Source organism: Panicum virgatum, chromosome 2N (genome assembly GCF_016808335.1).
Source record: "Panicum virgatum strain AP13 chromosome 2N, P.virgatum_v5, whole genome shotgun sequence".
NCBI classification, from domain to species: Eukaryota; Viridiplantae; Streptophyta; class Magnoliopsida; order Poales; family Poaceae; genus Panicum; species Panicum virgatum.
Window position 1 is genome coordinate 65,089,682 of NC_053146.1, and position 13,099 is coordinate 65,102,780.

The 13,099-nt window shown below is 48.5% G+C and overlaps 1 long non-coding RNA gene across 5 annotated transcripts; it reads right to left on the reverse strand.

Moving 5' to 3' along the window:
• Positions 1–6,218: 6,218 nt before the first annotated feature.
• Positions 6,219–12,428, reverse strand: LOC120658653. Of its 5 annotated transcripts, XR_005668788.1 has the most exons (4): positions 11,111–12,428; positions 9,997–10,544; positions 7,181–7,331; positions 6,219–6,960 (listed from the first exon to the last, which is right to left on the reverse strand). It is a non-coding gene; the product is annotated as an uncharacterized LOC120658653 (long non-coding RNA). The 5 variants fall into 5 exon arrangements; XR_005668790.1 differs by lacking the exon at positions 6,219–6,960 and having other exon boundaries at positions 6,964–7,331; positions 9,997–10,564; XR_005668789.1 differs by lacking the exon at positions 6,219–6,960 and having other exon boundaries at positions 6,964–7,331; positions 9,997–10,573.
• Positions 12,429–13,099: the final 671 nt, after the last annotated feature.

Here is a 13,099-nt window from a genome sequence, read left to right on the forward strand (position 1 = left end):
GACTGACGGCGTGGTTTCTGGACGCGCGGGGGCAGTTTTATAGTAGTAGAGGATTATGTGAGGTGGGCCCATCATGCAAGCTCCTTTTTGACTCGACGATTGCAGGATCAAATTTTGACTTGGATGCTGACCTGATGCTAACTTGGCGCGCCCGTCAAGAAGCAGAGCTCCACGGCACGCCACTCATGCATTGCATATTGTACTCTATTTTATACTTTTGTTCATTAATATTATTAAGCCAATCTAATTTAAAATGGTTTCCAAAATATTTCGGACTTGTGTACGGATGCTTTTGCCTCAACGCCCATCCGCCCCGATAAAAAAAGAGATCAGGTTAGGCTCTCCGCACTGGATACTGCATCCCGTCCGCTACGCTACGGGAGCATGCAGTACCTGTTTACAGTTTTCCCCCCTACAGCGGGAACTCTATACGACGCGCTATTTTTGCGGACGGGCTCCGGCCCGCCAAATCAAGTGTGATAGCGGCCGTCCGCTACGTGCCGGCGTGGCGTGGGGCCCGCGTCCGGCCGTTGCTCCCACGCCTCCTGCTCGGGACGCCCCCGCCGCTGGACGCCGCCGATGATGGCCTCCGCGCGGGCCGCCGCTGCTACCGTGGGCCTCGCCGGCGAGGGAGGAGAGCGGAGGGCCGGCGAGGGAGGGACGAGTGCGGCGCCTGTTAGGTTGATCACCTACTAAATAAGCCCAACGGCCTTTTAGGCCCTTGATCCGCGCCCTGATCGGGGGCGTCCAACCCTTAATGGTTGGTGGGCCCCCGCTGTACAGCGCTAGATTAAAAGGGGGTGAGGGGCCGGGCACACAGCACGAGGTTCGCCGTGCCGCCAGCACCCTCACCCACATCCCTAAACCCTAGCCGATCTAGAGGGAGCGCTGGAGCAGCGGGAAGCCCCACCTTCATCGCTTTCACCGCCGCCAGCTCTGTCCCGTCGTCACCGCCATCGACCACGACGCCATCGCTCCGACATCGACTTCACTGCACCAATCGTCGCCGCCTTTGAGCGGATCTCCATCAACGAACCCGTGATGGCCGGACCAAGCTCTTCTGCAGGCACTGAAGGTCCTCTATCTCGCTCCTCTCTCTCTTTTCTCTGTGTCATCGTTGTAGATCTAGGACTTTGTTGTACTCAGATCAAGAGAGAGAAATCCTACTCGATTCGTGCACTGTGTGATCCTAGAAAGTTAACAATGGTATCAGTCGCCTACACACGTGTAGATCGAGATCGGGAAAGTTGGATTCGTCCATGAATCGAAAGCAATCAAAGAAAAAAGAAATAATACGATGCAAATCGAAAAGAACAGAGCGAATCGATGGCAAATCGAACTCAAAAGTGAAACCCTAACCCTAACCCTAGAGATCAAAGGGCGCGGGACCTAGCTGGTCCGCGCGCCACTGCCGTCGCCGGTGCGCGTGACGCGCTTGCGCCGCTGCTCGCCGGACTTCACGGCACAGAGGAGCCGCCGGCTCGCCGCTCCGGGACGCCGGGGTCGCGCGTGTAGGAACATTAGAAATAATCCACACTGATATATGTGGCCCGTTTCCTGTGAAAAGTGTGGATGGCTATGATTCGTTCATAACATTCACAGACGATTACTCCCGCTATGGTTACATTTATCCAATTAAAGAAAGATCCGAGGCATTGGATAAATTTAAAATATTCAAAGCTGAGGTTGAAAATCAGCTTGACAAAAGAATTAAAATAGTAAGATCAGACCGTGGAGGGGAGTACTAAGGTCGACATACCCCTTATGGACAAGTTCCTGGATCTTTTGCGAGGTTTTTACAGGAAAACTGTATAGTTGTCCAATACTCTACACCTGGGGAGCCTCAGCAAAATAGAGTAGCTGAAAGGCGCAACCGTACACTAATGGATATGGTGCGTAGTATGATGAGTTATTCCACATTGCCATTGAGTCTGTGGATGGAGGCGTTAAAAACCGCCATCCATATTCTCAATAGAGTGCCAAGCAAATCGGTGCCCAAAACACCGTATGAGCTATGGACAGGAAGAGAACCCTCACTGACTCACCTACGGGTCTGGGGGAGCCCAGCTGAGGCTAAAGTGTTTAATCCAAATATTGGAAAACTGGATTCCAAAACTGTAAGCTGCTATTTTATAGGCTATCTTGAAAAGTCGAAAGATTTTCGTTTCTACTGCCCAGACAGACATACAAAATTTGTAGAAACGAGACATGCTGCCTTTCTAGAAAGTGAAATGATCAGGGGGAGCATGGTACCTAGAGAAATTGACCTTGAGGAGAAGCGGGTGTATATGCCTACTCCTATGATTCAAGAGCCATTTTTCTCACTACCTGTTGATGCTGCACCAAAAGTTCCTGAAATAGTGACGTCAGTACCTTCTTTGGTTGTTGCTGCGCCAACTATTCCAGATATTTCGGTGTCAACACCTGTCGCAACTCCACCCATACCAACAGTGAGCGAAGGTCTGGAACCTATCATCGAGGGACCGCCTGAACCCGCGGTTGGACATGAGGAGGAGGAGCTACAACCCCTTATGAAAAATGTGCCTGAAGTTGAGGCACAAAATGTGCCACAAGCAGTGGCACTTAGAAGGTCACAAAGAGAAAGAAAGTCGGCCATTTCTAGCGACTATGAAGTTTATAATACAGAAGAGGTTCATATGGAGGGTGATCCCACTTCATATGAAGAAACCATGAGAAGTGTTCACTCATCTAAATGGCTGGAAACTATGAAGGATGAGATGAAATCAATGAGTTCCAATAGTATTTGGGACTTAGAGGAAATTCCTAAAGGAGCCAAAACAGTAGGCTGTAAATGGGTCTACAAGATAAAACATGACTCCAAAGGGAATGTAGAAAGGTTCAAAGCACGACTCGTGGCAAAAGGCTTTACGCAAAGGGAAGGGTTAGACTATAACGAAACCTTTTCTCCGGTTTCATGTAAAGATTCCTTCAGGATTATAATAGCATTGGTGGCTCATTATGACTTAGAGTTACATCAGATGGATGTAAAGACGGCATTTCTTAACGGGGATATGTATGAAAATGTTTACATGGCACAACCGAAAGATTTTGTTGTGAAAGAAAAAGAACATATGGGATGTCGCTTAAAGAAATCCATTTATGGATTAAAGCAAGCCTCTAGGCAGTGGTATTTAAAGTTTGATGAAACCATAAGAAAATTTGGATTTAAAGAAAATGAGGAGGACAATTGCATTTATGCAAAGTTCAGAAATGGAAAATTTATTTTTCTGATTCTATATGTAGATGACATTCTACTTGCCAGTAGCGATGTTGGTCTGCTACTGGAGACAAAGAAATTCTTGTCCTCAAACTTTGATATGAAAGATCTCGGTGAAGCTTCATTTGTTTTGGGTATTGAAATTCACCAAGATAGAACAAAGGGGGTATTAGGACTATCACAAAAGGCATACTTAGAAAATGTTCTAAAGAGATACAGTATGCATATGTGCAAACCTTCACGTGCTCCAATAGTCAAGGGCGATAGATTTGGGAAATTTAAATGTCCTAGGAACCAGTATGAGATTGATCAAATGAAAGCGGTTCCATATGCTTCAGCTGTCGGAAGCCTACAGTATGCTCAAGTTTGTACACGCCCTGACTTAGCATTTGTTACCGGGATACTTGGCAGATATCAAAGTAATCCAGGACAGGCACACTGGATCATGGTAAAGAAAGCTTTACGTTATGTGCAAGGAAAGACTCATGCTAACATACAGAAAATCTGACTCCCTAGAGATAGAAGGGTACTCAGATGCAGATTTTGCGGGGGACATCGATGACCGAAAGTCCACGTCCGGTTATGTGTTCACACTCGCAGGGGGAGCTATATCGTGGAAAAGCTCCAAACAAAGTGTCACTGCATCATCGACGATGTATGCTGAATTTGTGGCATGTTATGAGGCCTCGGAGCAGGTAGAATGGTTAAAAAAATTTATACCCGGCTTAAGAGTGGTAGACAGTATTCAAAGATCACTCAGAATGTACTGCGATAATGAAACAGCAGTGTTTTATGCTCACAACAATAGGTCAAGTGGTGATGCCAAACATATTGACATAAAGTTTTATGTTGTGAAGGAGAAAATCCAGAATCACTCTATTACACTCGAGCATATAAGTACAAAGAAAATGCTTGCGGGTCCGCTCACTAAAGGCTTACCACCCAATGTGTTCATGGAACACATAGCCGGCATGGGTTTAAGAGAAAGCCTGTGATTTCTGGAGAATAAAAAGGGCCAAAAGATAAAGAATTTGTTTCAAAACAGTGATGTGTGTGGTAGCTGTTGAGTCTATCGGGCTTGGACTGTGATGATAAAACATGCTCTATTCATTAATCTGTGATGGAACAACTAAAGGAAAAGTTTCAGGTTAAAGTATAAAGTTAAAGTACAAAGTGAGATCAAGGGGGAGAATGTTAGGTTGATCTCCTACTAAATAAGCCCAACGGCCTTTTAGGCCCTTGATCCGCGCCCTGATCGGGGGCGTCCAACCCTTAATGGTTGGTGGGCCCCCGCTGTACAGCGCTAGATTAAAAGGGGGTGAGGGGCCGGGCACACAGCACGAGGTTCGCCGCGCCGCCAGCACCCTCACCCACATCCCTAAACCCTAGCCGATCTAGAGGGAGCGCTGGAGCAGCAGGAAGCCCCACCTTCATCGTTTTCACCGCCGCCAGCTCTGTCCCGTCGTCACCGCCATCGACCACGACGCCATCGCTCCGACATCGACTTCACTGCACCAATCGTCGCCGCCTTTGAGCGGATCTCCATCAACGAACCCGTGGTGGTCGGACCAAGCTCTTCTGCAGGCACTGAAGGTCCTCTATCTCGCTCCTCTCTCTCTTTTCTCTGTGTCATCGTTGTAGATCTAGGACTGTGTCCTCTATCTCTTCTGCCCGCCGAGGGAGGGGGAGTGAGGGAGGCCGCATGGTGAGCAGCGTCCGTCGCCCTCAGGTCCGGCCACCGCGCGTAGGACGCCGCACCGGGGAGGGCCGCCGGCGGGGAGGCCTCTGCGCGCGCCGCCGTTGGGACCCGACGCCGCTGCGCGCATCCGCCCCCGCCGAGGCCCGCCACGCGCTCGCCGGCCGCCGAGCGGTGGCGACGGCGGCACGCGAGCAAGGCGGGCGCGCGCGGGGGTGGAGCGGCGTCCGTGAGCGGGCCGAGCAGCGGCGGTGTCTGCGCGCGGGCCGACCAGCGGTGGCATGCGAGCGGGGAGCAGAGCGGCGGCGCGCCGTGCGTGTGCGGGCTGAGCAGCGAACAACGGTGGCGTGCGAGCGGGGGCGGAGCGGCGGCGTGCGGGAGAGCTAAGGCAGAGAGAGAGGGGCGGGGAGAAGCGGACGGAGAGAGGGGGGGTCGGGACGCCGCCGCGCCCCGGCCCGCCCGCCGCAGCCCAAGCCCATGGCCGCCGGGAGGAAGCGCCGGGAAGGAGGGAGGAGGGGGCTGCGCGCACCACCGTCGCCGCCATGGGCCTGGGCGCGCGTGCCGCCGCCGCGGGCAACGCGCGTGCTCGCTGCCAACCCGCGCCCCCTGCCGCTGCTGTGCTGTGGACCGCCGCAACTCCGCCTCGCCTCCGGCCGCGCCTCCGGCCGCCGGGACGCTAGAGCAGGCGGAGGGGACGGGACGGCTCGCGGCCGGGGCAGGGAGGGAGGGCCGGGGCGGCTCGCCGGCAAGGAGAGGGAGGATACGGAGGGAGGTAGGGCTGGGCCCCTGCTCGCCGGAGAGGGAGGTGGCGCCGGCTAGAGGGAGGCGGAGGCGTGATGGGGGGAGGACGGGGAGAGAGAGGGGGGGAGGGGTGAAAAATAAAAAAAAATCTGACGTGTGGGCCCAATTTGATGGTAGTTGGTACAGAGAAGAGGTATAGAGTATGGACTAGGTGCATGCCCGTGCGTTGCAACGGGTGATCGATATACAAAGTATCGACAACACATGATATATAAAAGAGTCATTGATATCCACGAGCTAACTTCGACATAATAGATCTATATCCATACATTGTACCCCTAATAGTCTGCATGTAGAGTACAAATGTTGATATGGACTGGTTGATAATCTGGAGCTTTGACAAAATACTAAATAGATGGATCAGTTAGCATTTTTAAATAATAGAGAAAAAATTGCTGGGACAAAGGGACAACAGTAGGCAATGGAAGATAAACAATATGTAATTATCCATACTGAAATTTATTAGAATTTAACTAATGATAATGCATCATGGTGGGGCAAATCATAGTGAAAAAAGACTGATACATAAAAAAGCATCAGTAGCAGCTCAATATTTATCAGAAAAGAAAGCTAGTCAAAATCCATGTGTGCAACTATATGTTCAGCATACATTTTCATCCAAATCAATATCATAGGAAACTTTTTATTTCTTATCCATTCATACCAGCTGCTTCCTTGTCCTTGGTGCCATACTGCCATACAACTGCAAATGTCCCTAGCCAGTTGCTCCCACACACTTAGGCTAGCTCCTGCAACTGCTTGCACGTCTTCAGGTACAGAAGACTTAGAATCTTGCTTTGCTTGAAACACAGTGAGATGTCTGAGTAAAAAATTACAAATCCTAGAAATTTAGTAGAGGCTACAGGGCAATGGGTGATGAGTTGCTGCTCTGGCTCCTCACGTAGAGCCATGTGGCTGGACATTTTTATCTGTAGACTAATGAAGAAACACAGATACATATAGGATTTTGCAGTTGAAAAAAAAAATCTATGAAGCACAGCCATGTCAATTATGGTCATTTATACATCAGAAACTTCCTAACCAGATGACTACTTTTTTTCTGAATCCATACTCGCCAAAGTACATCAAAGTTGTTAATTTGAAACATATGAGATTACTAATTGGTAAACCATAGTGTTAAATTGCAAGAAACATGGAATCTTCCTTCTCCCATAGTAAACCACACGTACTACTATGTTAGCTGGTCATGTAAATCAGATTTAACCTGCAAGAAACATGAAATCCTCCTTTAAAAAAACTACACAAACTTTTTCTTTCTCCCAGACTTTGTTTCTGTTGCAAAGACCACAAAATGCAATGAATTACCATTCTAACAAGACAAGAAAACAGCCCATTATGGCATCACATGGATTTCATCATGCCCATTAGGGATTCATTCTATCAGTTCAAAAAAATAACAGTACTGCTTTTGTGGGTTCATTGACCTTGAGCTATAGGTTTTGGAGGCCGACGTGGTCTGCCTGGATCCTTAATTGAGGGATAAATGGCTGATGTGCAGCTAACATAATGCCATCTGGTGATTATAGCAGGCAGCATAACCAAGTTCCCGCTGCAAGTGGTTGGCATAACAAAACTCTGCCGCAAGAACATGGATACAACAACAACAACAACAACATAGCCTTTTTTTCCCAAGCAAGTTGGGGTAGGCTAGAGATGAAACCCGAAAGAAAAAGTTCAAGGTTCAGGCACATTGATAGCTAGTCTCCAAGCGCTCCTATCTAAAGCTATCTCTTCCTTAAGGTCTCTCTTAACCAACTCATCCCACGTCAGTTTAGGTCTACATATACCCCTTTTTACATTATCGACCCGCTCAAGAACCACATTACGCACCGGCGCCTCAGGAGGCCTTCGTTGGACATGTCCAAACCATCTCAGCCGATGCTGAGTAAGTTTCTCCTCAATTGGTGCCACCCCGACCCTATCCCGAATAACTTCGTTCCGGACTCTATCCCTCATTGTGTGCCCGCAAAACCACCGCAACATCCGCATCTCTGCTACACTCAGTTGCTGCATATGTCACCTTTTCGTAGGCCAACATTCAGCACCGTATAACATCGCCGGACGAATTGCTGTCCTATAGAATTTGCCTTTTAGCTTTTGTGGCACCCTCTTGTCACAAAGGATGCCAGAAGCTTGCCGCCATTTCAACCAGCCAGCTGAAATTCTATGCCTAACATATTCATCAATGTCGCCATCCTTTTGCAGCACCGATCTTAAATACCGAAAAATATCCTTCTGGACCACCACTTGCCCATCTAGACTAACGTCTCCCCTCTCATGTCTAGTCGCGCTGAAATCGCACATCATGTACTCGGTCTTGGTCCTACTAAGTCTGAACTCTTTCGACTCTAACGTGCGTCTCCACAGCTCTAACTTCCTATTAACCCCTGCCCTACTCTCGTCAACTAGCACCACATCATCAGTAAAGAGCATACACCAAGGGATCTCACCTTGTATATCCCTTGTGACCTCATCCATCACTAAAGCAAATAAATAAGGGCTCAATGCTGACCCCTGGTGTAGGCCTATGTTGATAGGAAAGTCAGTGGTGTTGCCATCACATGTCCGGACAAACGTCGTCGCATCCTTGTACATATCCTTAATGAGGGTAATGTACTTAGTTGGGACTTTGTGCTTCTCCAAAGCCCACCACATGACATTTCTCGGTACTTTATCATATGCCTTCTCAAGGTCAATGAAGACCATGTGCAAGTCCTTCTTCTGCTCCCTATATCTCTCCATCAATTGTCGTATTAAGAAAATCGCCTCCATGGTTGACCTTCCAGGCATGAACCCAAATTGGTTTTGGGTCACACTTGTCACTCTTCTTAGGCGATGCTCGATAACTCTCTCCCAAAGCTTCATCGTATGCTCATCAGCTTAATCCCACGGTAGTTAGTACAACTTTGAACATCGCCCTTGTTTTTGAAGATAGGTACTAATATAGTTCTCCTCCATTCTTCCGGCATCTTGTTTGACCGAAAAATAAGATTAAAAAGCTTAGTTAACCATACTATTGCTCTATCTCCTAGGCATCTCCACACCTCAATGGGAATACCATCAGGGCCCAGCGCTTTACCTCTCTTCATTCTCTTCAAAGTCTCCCTGATCTCTACCTCCTGAATTCTCCTCACAAAACGTCTGTTGGTATCGTCAAAAGAGTCATCTAACTCAAGTGTAGGGCTCTCGCTCTCCCCATTAAACAACTTGTCGAAGTACTCTCTCCATCTATCCATGATCTCCTCATCCTTCACTAGCAGTCGATCTGTCCCATCCTTAATGCATTTGATTTGGTTGATGTCCCTTGTCTTCCGCTCGCGGATCCTAGCCATCCTATAAATGTCATTCTCCCCTTCTTTCGTGCCTAGCCGCTGATACAGGTCATCATACGCCTTACCCTTTGCTACACTCACAGCTCGCTTTGCAACCCTCTTCGCTAAATTATAGCCCTCGATGTTGGCTGCACTCTTGTCAAGGTGGAGGCGCTTGAAACACTCCTTCTTCTCCTTAATAGCCCTCTGCACCTCGTCGTTCCACCACCAGGTGTCTTTCCCCTCCTATTTGCCTCCCCTACTCACGCCAAACACTTCTGAGGCCACCTTCCGAACACATGTTGCCATCTTTAGCCACATGTCATCTGCGTCTTCTCCTTCTTCCCAAGGCCCCTCACCTAGCATCCTTTCCTTAAACGCTTGTGCCGCTTCCCCTCTAAGCTTCCACCACTTTGTTCTCGCAATCTTGGCACATTTGTCCCGGTGGACACGTACCCGAAGACGAAAGTCTGCCACCACAAGCTTGTGTTGAGGGACAACACACTCCCCAGGTATCACCTTACAATCTAAGCAATCACGTCTATCCTCCCTCCTAGTAAGGATAAAGTCGATCTGGCTCGAGTGTTGTCCACTACGAAACGTCACAAGATGGGATTCCCTCTTCTTAAACACGGTATTCGCTAGCAAGAACATGGATGAAAAAAAGATATCAGTAAACATTCAAATTCCTACAAGAAATTAATAGTAACATAACTGATCTGAAAATAGCCCAAGAAGTTTATAACTTAAAAAGCTGCCAAGTGTTTTCTCTGCCATGTTGCTATAAGAATTAATACAAGAAATCTCATGCCATAAGCAAATCACCTATCGAATTGAGTGAGTTTATTATTGATGGAAGCAAAAAGTTTTTTGACTGAAATAGTAAATCAAGCAAATTAAAGGCTATATGAAACTGAACACCAGCTAACCTGCCAATCGACAGTCTTCTTAACATTGTCCTGTCCATCAGCCCCATTGCTGCAGCTCTCCTTGGTGTCAGCCTCCACCTGAGCACGACGACAAGTGGTGTGTCCTCTCGTTCAAGAGCACGACCCTCCTGTTCCCGCTGAGCCTCTCGTCGCCAGCTAGCACCTCGTCCATGATGACGAAGAGCACCCTGCTCTTGTCCCCGACCCGGAACCCGACGGCCTCAAGGAGCTCCACCACGCCCTCCTGTCCACCACGGCCTCTTTGATCCGCGGGTTGCCCAGCCGCACCCGCCTAAACTTGTCGCTGCTGGGCTCCTGAAGCAGGTTGCTCAGCAGGCGCTTGAGCACCTCCACGGCAGATGCGGGCGCACCACACCGACGCGTGGGACCCGTCAAGTTGCTCCGGTATGCAATGGTGGGTGCTCACTTTGAATCCCATTGATTGCCTCCCCAAGCACGGCTCAGCAAATGGATCTTTCTCATCCCCACTCAGCGTCCACTGCTCCTTGTCGCCAGCCGGAGCCGCCTCACCGCTCGCCTATACTGGCCTATACTGGAGCATTAAAATCTGATTAATCTGTAAGCATTTAAGCATGAGGGCCACAGATTGGGAGAAAAACAAGATATCAGATTGGGGGGAAAACAAGAAATTTAGATGGAAGCAAATCGGTTATGGTGCAGGCCTAAATGTGAAAGATGCTACAACTGCGGCAATGTGAGGTGAGCGAAACAGAGAAGTACGATTTGCACAATTTGCATACATGAAAGGTAGACACTGCCTATGAACTAAACTACTTTCTAAGAATATTTTTGAGTGACCAGGTACTTTTTTTAAAAAAAAAGCTCTGCCACTGCCTATGAACTGAACTACTTTCCAAAAATGTACTACCTATGAGCTAAACTACTGCATAAGATATTGGAGAAGTAGTTTTTTTTAAAAAAAACTCTAAATTATAGCTGGCTATCCAATCCAATTCAGGACCATACATCCATGTTAGAATCAGAACTTCCCTGGTCAAGTAGCATCTTCATTTTCACTATATTCAACTTAGAAACAACCTATAATTAGCTAACAACAAGTTTATCACTTATCTTGACTGGAAGAATTTATTACCTGGACATTGAGCTCTAAGAGTGGGGCCCAGATGTGCCTTCTTAGCTGTATCTCTCAATTATAGCCTTCACACTGCAACTGTTCAACAGAACCAAAGCATGGAGATAGAGTCAGTATTGAAGTGACAGCCTCCATGTCGTAATATTCACAAAGCAAAAATGCAAAAGCCATTAATTGTGAAGTACATTATATGCGTTCCCAGGTTACTTCGGTGCAAAACTCCGGAGAGAATAATGCAGCTGTGCTGCTACTTGTGCTATTGAATAATAAGTTCACAGAGAGGCTGCAAAATTGTGCAGAGAATAATGCAGCTGCTCTACTGCTTGTCTGTTGAATAATAAGTTGACAAAGCACATGAAAGCAAGAGGCAATAGATTATAAACACAAGGCCTACATCCAAACTAAACTTAGTGACTAAAATGGAACTCATCTGATTCCTAGGATCACAATATGTACACACTCAAATCGAACTCATATGATCCATAGCAGCTTTGACATCACTAAGAATCGCAATAGCATGTGGATCAATTTTGATTAGCTGGACAAAATTAGCAAAGCAACATTCCATAGCAAGGAAAAGCAGCGACCTTAACTATATGCATGCACCCTTATTTAAGCTAGTAGAACACAAGCCATCGGTCCACTGGAGGATTGGCAGCGCTTCAGTGCCCCACACATAGACATACACTAAAGATAAATATGCTTCAGTGCCTAAAATTCCTGGCTCAGTCAATCAGTCGAGAACATGGTGGGCGACTTGGTGAAGAGCTCCTGCATAGCGCCAGGGTCGGCGTTGCGCGGCGCGGAGGGGTAGGGCAGTGGCGCTGGCGTGCTGGCGTCGCTGGCCGCCGTGCAGGCCACCGTCTTCCTCGGCCGCGGGCTCTGCCTAGGCATCTCCGTCCACCAGGCCGCCTGCGACGATGACGCGGCCGGGACGGAGCGGACTGTGATGTCGGGGATGACGGACGGGGACTGAGCGGGTCGGGGCAGCGGAGGCGATCCCAGGGATGGAGCACGAAGACGGGAGCTCGGGGCAGCGAAGGAGCACGAAGACGGGATGGGCGACAGCGGCGAGGGACGGAGTTGCAAGAGACCGAGATGCAAAAGAGACCAGATGAGAGGAGACTGGGATGCAAAAGAGAAACAAGCCTGGACGATGGGCAAACCAGATGAGAGAACCGGCGAGGTGCAGCGGCGACAGAGCGGACTGGCGACACCGGGACGGAGCGGACTGCGGCGTCAGGGACGCCGGACGGGGACTGAGCGGATCGGGGCAGCGGAGGCCACCGGCAAATCCAAAACAACCATCGTGCGCTATTAAACTTCCTGGCGCGCGATGCAGCTGTCCGCCACTCCGCCTATCCATACCCACCCACGTGACCGCCATTCCATTTTGGCCATCGCGCGCTAGTTCTCTTTCCAGCAATCGATCCGACAGCCGCGGGATCCGGCGCGCGGTAGCGCGCTCTCCTTCCCTTTCCGTGTTTCGTTTTTTATTTGGCCCAATTCGCCATCTTTTTCATTTTTTTGCGGCCCAGTTTGTTGTTGGCGGCGTGGCCCGTCATCGATTCATTTTTTTCAGCCCACTTTGTTGCTAGCGTCGTGGCTTCTGGCCCAAGTAGTCAACCAAGTTTTTAGGGATATTGGAAATTGAAAATATATGGGGTCCACAAATATGCATCACAAGTTGTGCATCATAAGTTTTTGCGTATCACAAGTTATGCATCATAAGTTTTGCGTATCACAAGTTATGCATCACAAGCCCGCATCACAAGTTGTGCATCACAAGTCATGCATCATAAGTTTTTGCGTATCACAAGTTATGCATCATAAGTTTTACATATCATAAGTTATGCATCATAAGTTTTGCGTATCACAAGTTATGCATAATAAGTTATACATTTTTTAGAAACAAGTCACACACACATAAATTATGTACGCACGGTATCAAGCTTAGGTTGACATCATAAGTTAGGCATAAGCAATATG